We start from the raw sequence: 8,669 nt of genomic DNA, 5'->3' as shown, positions 1-8,669 counted from the left end.
GATTTGATATGACAATTGATTGGGGGTAAGGCCAATCGATTAGGAATCCTAATCCGCGGGATATAAGGTGTTCAAAGGATTTAAATCAACATCTCTTCTTCTCCACTCTTCACTGCCGATTCTGGGAAGATTTGAGGGAAGTGCTGCTTCATTTTCGAGTCTACAAGAGGCATCTACAAGCAATAAGAGATCAAAAAAGTAAGGTTTTCATTTGTATTATATATTTACATCTTGTTTTCATTGTATTCTTGTATGTGAACTTGTTTTCTCTACCTTCGGATTGTTTCCGAGGAGTGATTTTTTTCGTTGCAACAAATCATCATCAACAAAGCGATTGGAGTTAATCACCTCCCCTCTAGCTCTCAGAGTATCTTAACAAATTAATTAACAAATTGATAAGTTGAAATCTAGAAAATAATTTTATTTCAATAAATAAAAAATAAAATAAAATTGGGGTGTTGCGAGAATCGAACTCACGACCTCTCGCACCCGAAGCGAGAATCATACCACTAGACCAAACACCCTATACATTAAATAAGTGGATGCTATAATTTTGATTAGTATTCCATAGCTTGAAGAATTAATAGCAACACCAATTGTTAGTAAAATCATTAGATCATTAATGCAATGTTTTCTTTTTAATTCAGGTGTCTAATTTTTCATACCAACTAATTACATAGATGACCGGTCCGATCCGATAAAAGTTTTTCACATGTCACCAAGATAAATTGGGAAGCACTCATGGAGATCCATCTAGATGGCCAATATTCTTAGGTCCACTTCTCACTAGAGAAAAAAATTTCTAGTAATACGCTGCAATTAAGAATCAAACGTATCCCTTAGTTATTGATCCTATCCGGAATCTAAGTCAAATGGAGGCCGACGGAGATGACGTTGGTGTTAATGGAGAGACGACTTTGACACAGCCTGTGTATGCGTGTAAAAGCAAACTCCCACATGGAATCCCCAAGTCTGTAGTAGGAGAACTGGTGGTACTTAGACTCTGCACACACTCAGGCAAGCACCCGGAGTGTTTGAGACCAGAAACTATGGAAAAAGTCCCCGGCGCAGGCCCTCTGTTGCTCAAGTCATGTCCTTTTCCCACGAAAAAGCAGTGCACGATGAAAAAAAGAACTGTTGAAGATGAATCCGGATGTGTGCATACCTGGCCAAGGAAGCGGACCTACCTTTTTATAACTCTGCATGCCTTTTGAGACTGAACGCTATCAGAGAATGTCGGTATCAAGATCTGTTAGGTGAGAGAGGATGTATGGCGACCTCCTATTGGTAGAAGGAAGGTTCCACTCTCAAGGAGTGGCAGACCACTGGAATATTCCTTGCCGTATGACAATTATTTTCTGATAGGAGGTTATGATTCTCTGACATTGTTGTCGCTTAATGCTTTCTGTCCTGCCCAGGTTCAGCTACAAAAAGCTCGAGATGACTGCTCAGCTGTGCCCAGGACCGAGCCTTGCTGAAGAGGATAAGATGTGGTGAACCGACTGGGTTTTATCTGAGACTGTGGCGAGGGACCCATATTTCATGATTTGACCATTGAAGAGATGGTCTGGAGTTGTCTTAGTAAAAGTACCAGGGTCATCTATAATGTCATGTTTACCTGGGAGGATGGATATAAAAAGTGAGGGAAAAATTTCTACAGGATAAGTTTCTACAGTTTACTTCATGAGGAAAGATGGATTCCATTTCTTTTCCTCTGTTTACTCACTATCAAAAAAATAAATGGATGGATTTGTAGATCTATCCATGGATCATTTTTTGAGCTATTTTTCATCCGCCCAAATTGGGTGGAATGCCTTTCTCTTCTCTTCCTCTGCTGTATCTCCACCATTCCCACCAGCCACGAACCAAGCGAGGCAGCCACCAGGGCGTCTCCTCCACCCCATTGCTGCATCGCTGGCCTAGAACCTACAACTATTCTTCTTCTTCATCGTCGGCCTCCCCGCCTTCCCCCTCCGCAACCTTGTCGCCGCCCAAGAAGTGACAACGCCTTGATTGCAACTTCGCAGGCACCATCACAACCCTCCATAGCTCCCTCTCCCTCAACCTAGACTCCATATGTGACCCCTCACCTTCGTGCTTCGATACCGCAGCTATGCGCAAGCAGAATTCAACATGAAAAATTATTCTTTTGCATGTGTGATTGGTGGGTGACCACCCAACGATCAACCTTCAAGAGATTCACAATGACAACAACGATAGCAATGGAGTGGTTTTCAAGAACAATGACATCAAGCACTCCTTTGGCCATTCGTGGAAAATGGAACTCTCGAAAACATTATACACTGTCGAGAAATTGATTGATCACGATGGACCATCTATGAAAGCACTACAAGAAAAAAGCTAATAGACAACGCTTTTAAAGCGTTGTCTTTGTGCATGAAAAAGCGTTGTTAAATGCACTGTTGTTAAAAGTCTGCTCAATGACAACACTTTTAAAGCGTTGTCGTTTGTAGCAAAGACAACGCTTTAAAAGCGTTGTGTATTTTTTTGCAAAAACATCATTATTACAATGCTTTAAAAGCGTTGTTGTTTTTGGCAAAGACAATACTTGTGCAACGCTTTAAAAGCGTTGTCTTTTAAAATTTTTTTTAAAAAAAATCTATTTACAAAATCATTTTTTTATATTTACAAAACTATTAATTTTCTTTTACCATGTCCAAATTCGAATTTGACATATAAAATAGCATTAATTAGCTTAGCTAATGATTTCAAACTCGTACCAAACAATAGAATTCAACTACAAAGTATTAGTATTTACAGGAGAATTCAACTATACACAAAGACTGAATATTTTTGTTTCAAAGTAGTTAGTGACATTCAAATTTAAAACAAAAAAAAAAGCACAAATCCACCAGACTCAGCATCCCTTGTTTGGTTCCTGTTTTTGGTGATCCTGGTTGCCGTCTCAAACTCAATAACCACCATCCTCACCTTCCCCATTGAATATGTATTCCTAATGGAACTGAGAAGCTTGAAACCTCTTGATGCAGCTATATACTGCTGGAGGATGTACTGTGCTGAAGAAGTCTCCTGCCACAACAAGTTAAAAAACAAATGCTAGAAAGCTATGTTTAACAAGGAAAATATGAGCTGAAAAATAGGATGAATTTATCAAATTATGGAAGGAAATGCGTCATGTATTTTTATTATCAAATCCTACAAATAGGAATTTTACTTGAGGAACCGGAGAATGTAAAAGTCAGCACGATTAGCATTTCGTCAGACAAGTTGCATTACCGCGATTAAAATAACCGTAGTAAATCATGTGAAATATGATATTATTACCACCTAGATACTATTAAATACTCACAACCTTCAGAATTGCCATAGTAGCCCTTTTCAATCTTCAGAATATAAGGAATTCCATTTTCATTTCAGGTAACTCTCTCAGGACTGGTTTAAGTTTATAAAAGAAATTGAACATAAAAAATCCAACTTACTATTTGATCCTGCAAAATTGAAATGACAGAGATCAAGACACATGACAAATTGGGAATATCTTCAATTCACAAAGTAACTTCTGTTCCTTGATAACGAAAGCAAAGTTTAAAACATAAAGAAAATTGCAGACATTCACATCAGAATCCTTCTCTTTGTTGTGAATGAATTAAGCTAGAGTATAAGCCCTTATGTCATTTGTAGAGAAACTATAGAATCTGATCTTGAGTGTGTGCATATGCACAATTCTGTGACAATATCAATAGGAGATAAAAAAGAATAAATGCAGTTAAATCCATGTACGATGGGAATATTGAACTTATGTCATATTTTCCAATGTATGAATAAATTGAATAGAAAAAACTACAGTAAATTGATTAATAATCACCAGTATATCTAAAAATTCTCTAGTATATTAGTTTGTGTTAAAACATATTTGAAATGGAGACGACCAAGTAAATAATATCCTTTATGAATATGACATGCTCTTACATTGCCACAAAATGCCGAGAATGAATAAATATAGTTGCTACAAGAAACATAAACCAAAAGAATGTTGAATTATATTGGGAAGTTATGAAAATTAATACAGGCATATAATGGCCAGATGCATGCATATGCATTTTCACTGTCAATTTAATAATCTTCAATAGAGGAGGAAATATAATTAGCAGGCAGAAGATAATCGGCTGCATAAAAATGAATAAGCATTTCCCTGCTAACCTGATTATCTTAACAGTGATCATGCAATTCAATAATGAAGGCACATTATATTTTACTCCCCCGATCTTCTTGTTTGGTCAAAACCAATACTATGTTGTGTTAGCTTTCAACATGTAGATAGTCTAATTCACAACTATTTTGGGTCAGCGCATGGATCTTTCCCATAAATTGAGCTCTATGCAAGACAACTTGTAACATTCAAATCAATTAGACGTTTTTATTATATTAACTTGAATTTTCATTGGTCTGACTCTACCTCTTCCACCTTTAATTCTAATTGATTCAACTTGTCCAATTCCATGATTCTTGGTGGTAATTGAATATGTCCATACCATGTCAATCTTTTTATCCCAAAATTGCGAACTGAAGAACTATCAAAGATATTCAAACAGACACATGTTTCAACATCTTTCTTTTTTGTTTTAGCAGCATTCATGCACATGGTAACATTTCAAGAATTTTTTTCCTTTTTATTTCAACCATGCTTAAGAAGACAGCCGAGATGTTACCTGAAGAAGATCATTGAATTCCAAGTATTCCTGATCATGAGCGTCAACAACATCATCATCATCCTCAGCATCGAGTTTGTACAGTCCTAAATTGTGTTGGCTCTCTGTTTTTTTTTTTCATTTCTAAATACAATAAAATTGCTTACCTGAATCATCATCAAGGTATTGGTAGGACTGGTCTCGAGTTCGGTGTAGGGTAGGATGTCGTTCTGCTCGAGCATCATGGGGCCAGCGCCTTGCAGATGGCCTTGGCGGGGTTCTGGCCGTGCTTGTAAATGTGGAGGGAGTCAACGAGGTGGGTCGGGTATCGTCCGATCCAGTCGAGCGTCAGCGATCCTGGAGGCGTCGGCTCCGCCGGCCGGGCGTAGCCCTCGGAAGCCTTTGTGACGGTGAAGGTCATGTTCTCCGCTGCGGGCTCTCCGACCTCGGCCTTCCCCGCAACTGTGATGGAGAAAGCCCCCTCGCAACCTCCTCCCTTAGCACCGAGAAGAATCCTTGCTTCTTCTCCCCACGACTGTGATTAGGGCATTTGCGTGAAGGAATTCAGAGGAGAGGAGGTTCGCGGAGATGAGTTCGCTGGAGAGGGGTTTGCTGGAGAGGACGTGAGAGGAGGAGTTAGAAGGAGAGGGCGTTCGCGGAGAGGAGTTTGCCGGAGAGGAGTTGGATGGAGAAGGTCGTGTGAGATGAGGAGTTGGGAGAAGGGTTCGGGATCAAAAACGATCGGAAGATAGAAGTTGGGAGAAGGGTTCGGGTTTTCTACTCCTTACCTAGATCAAACGGTTTGTATTAATCAAGATTTAGATGAGATTTTAAACATAGACAACACTTTTTATAAAACGTTGTCGTAGACACTAAAAATCAGTCTAATAGACAACGCTTTTTACGAAGCGTTGTCTTTGACCCGTAAAAATCACTAATACACAACGATTTTTAGAAAAGCGATGTCTATTAATAAGAAAATAATGAAATAGACAACGCTTTTCACTAAAAGCGTTGTTAAAAAAAAATAGACAACGCTTTTTATAAAAAGCGTTGTCGTTTAAGTGTTGTAGAATCTCAATTTTCTTGTAGTGAAGGTTGTGGCTCTGCATCTCGATGGCTCAAGGACTTGTCTATCTGCACTCCTGGCGGCTCAAGGACTTGTCTATCTGCACTCAGACTATGACTTCTCAATCGTCCACTGTGATCTCAAGCCATCAAACATTCTCCTCAATAAGGACTTGAAGGCATGTGAGAGATTTTGGTACTGTACGCATGTTGGGTGTTGATTTGCAGTTGCATGATGGAAACAAGCAAGTAGACCTCCTCTTCCTCAACATTCCAAGGCATCATTGGCTACATGGCACCAAGTGATTATCTCTTTAGATTAACTACATCGCGAGTCCATTTTGCGTGACCAGAAGGAGGGCGATGGAAGAAGGCGACAACTGTCGATGGAAAAAAAAAAGAGAGCTCGTAGTTGTGCTTGAGGTGGCACTATCGGCCTCCTCTTTGTCGCCATCGACATTGCACAGATGCCATACTCAACAGCACTATGCGGCCCCCTCGCGAAGGGGCCTGCGACGCTCATCCCTTTTCCCTCTAATATTCCTTGGTTCTTTTCCCCAAGGATTCCTTTATCTTCCCTCTTCTTTCATTTCTTTTCTTTCCCTTCGTGTGAAAGGATCTTTTTCCATAAAAAATCCTTTCCTTTCTCAATTTTGCCCCCAGAAGTAAATAGTGCATAAAGCCCGAACTGGGGAATCCGATCAATCGGGGACAGATCAAGAACTAGTCCAAGCTTCATCTTATGTCTCAGATCTGGGAACCTGTCCTGCCTATAACCGACCAGGAATTATGCCGCTGATGACGCAAGGCGGTCTAACTCCCGTCTTTCCTTGACTTTTGACTGTCACGTTTCCTTGACTTTTGACCTCCTGATCTTATCAGACCTCTCCTTTACGCATTGTATCAATTACGTATTAGATCCCTTCGTTATGTATTAGAGCATGTAACTTTGACAATAAGCGATCAAAGCGATTGGAGCTAATCATCTCCGGATTGTTTCCGAGGAATAATTTTTTCCTGTTGAAATAAATTATCATCAACAAAGTAAATGGAGCTAATCACCTCCCCTCTAGCTCTTGGATTGTCTTAACAAATTAATTAACAAATTGATAAGTTGAAATCTATAAAATAATTTTATTTCAATAAATAAAAAATAAAATAAAATTGGGGTGTTGCGAGAATCGAACTCACGACCTCTCGCACCCAAAGCGAGAATCATACCACTAGACCAAACACCCTATACATTAAATAAGTAGATGCTATAATTTAGATTAGTATTCCATAACTTGAAGAATTAATAGCAACACCAATTGTTATTAAAAACATTAGATCATTGATGCAATGTTTTCTTTTTAATCCAGATGTCTAATTCTTCGTACCAACTAATTATATAGATGACCGGTCCAGTCCGATAAAATTTTTTTATAGATCATCAGGATAAATTGGAAAACATTCAAGAAGGTCCGTCTAAATGACTAGTATTTTTAGATCCACTTTTTGCTAGAGGAAAAAATTTCCAGTAATAAGCCGCAATTAAGAATCGACCGTATCCCTTCGTTACGTATTAAATTCCTTCGTTATGTATTAGAGACTGCAACTGTGACAACAAGACAAATGTTATCAGCATTTATCCCTAACAATGATAGTAATTTAACTATCAAAACAATGCAAAATGAAGTCATTAAGTCCTAATATATCATATCGCACCAAGGTAATTAAAATGAGTTTATCCATTAGTAGATCTCGCTTCGCTATGAGATGATTAGTTATACCTCTGCGAGACTGAGTTTGTCCTAAAGTCATGCACTTGAGAATGGTCGACTCCATCCATGGAGAGTGTGCATTGTAGTTGACATTTCTTTTTTAACTATGATACTTCATTTGTTGTATTGGCTCTCCAAATTTATGAATAAGAGGTTTAAATCAAGAGGGATCGTGAAAATTAGAGTTGGGAGGGACTTTACTGGGTTGGACTTTAGTGCTTTGTTTATTCGTAGGTGCGGATAAAAAAAAGGAAAGGAATCTAGCATGAAAATATATTCTTCGGGAAGGGGAAAGGAAAGACGAAGGATAAAAGTAAACGAGAAGAAGGAAATAGGGAACTGAAAGGATATAGCGATGGCAGTGACGTCTACACTGTTGCAGTGAGGTCATGCCTCACCTTGAGAGCTCGCCGAGAGGTGAGAGGCCATGCCCTCACACCTCGTCCACGACCCTCGAGACTTCATGCCCTCGCCCAGCGACCTCGCAGGAAGCGCTCGCAACCTCTCGGTGAGGTCATGGGCGCAGTGGTTACGGCCTCACAGTGAGGTCGCGCCTCACCTCGAGAGTTCGCCATGAGATCGCGACCTCACACCTCATCCACGACCCTCGCAACCTCACGCCTCGCCCCACGACCTCGCCGCCGGTTGTCGAGTAACCAGGAAGCAGCTAAGCGAGGACTGATGGAAGTCAGTTCCGTCCCATTTTGGATGGACAAGCTCAGGCCTTGCCCCGACCTCACTGTTGGTGGTTTGATAATATGTATAATATACAATACAAATTACAAATAATATATATATATATATATATATATATATATATAGACGTTGCCAGCTCGATTTTTCTACAAATAAAATATTTCTTTTATTCTCTCTTCCCTTTAGCTCTCTGTTCAAAACTTCAGCGGTGGAAATTATCCAAATTAAAATCTCCCTCCCGGCTCTCTCTCTCTCCTATTCGCAACCTCCGTCTCTGTCGTCCGTCGTCCGTTGTCCGTCGTCCGGCGTCCGACGTCCGGCTGACCTCGCGGGTAAAAATCGGGACAGGTTAATATTAAAATTTTCCTCGCCACTCTCTCTCTCTCCCTCACTCAGTCCCTCCTTCAACGTCCTCAGTCGTCCCTCGCGCTCTTGACGGGAAAGTTTCTCCGGCGTCTTCAATCGCCCAGCT

General features: G+C 40.0%; 2 non-coding genes across 2 annotated transcripts; both read right to left on the bottom strand.

The window, feature by feature from the left end:
* Positions 1-452: 452 nt before the first annotated feature.
* Positions 453-524, bottom strand: TRNAP-CGG. Its single transcript has one exon. It is a non-coding gene; the product is annotated as a tRNA-Pro (tRNA).
* Positions 525-6,904: 6,380 nt separating this feature from the next.
* Positions 6,905-6,976, bottom strand: TRNAP-UGG. Its single transcript has one exon. It is a non-coding gene; the product is annotated as a tRNA-Pro (tRNA).
* Positions 6,977-8,669: the final 1,693 nt, after the last annotated feature.

Source organism: Zingiber officinale, chromosome 10A (assembly GCF_018446385.1).
Source record: "Zingiber officinale cultivar Zhangliang chromosome 10A, Zo_v1.1, whole genome shotgun sequence".
Lineage (NCBI taxonomy): Eukaryota > Viridiplantae > Streptophyta > Magnoliopsida > Zingiberales > Zingiberaceae > Zingiber > Zingiber officinale.
Note: the sequence above shows the minus strand (reverse complement) of the source record. Positions and strands in the feature narration are given on the sequence as shown.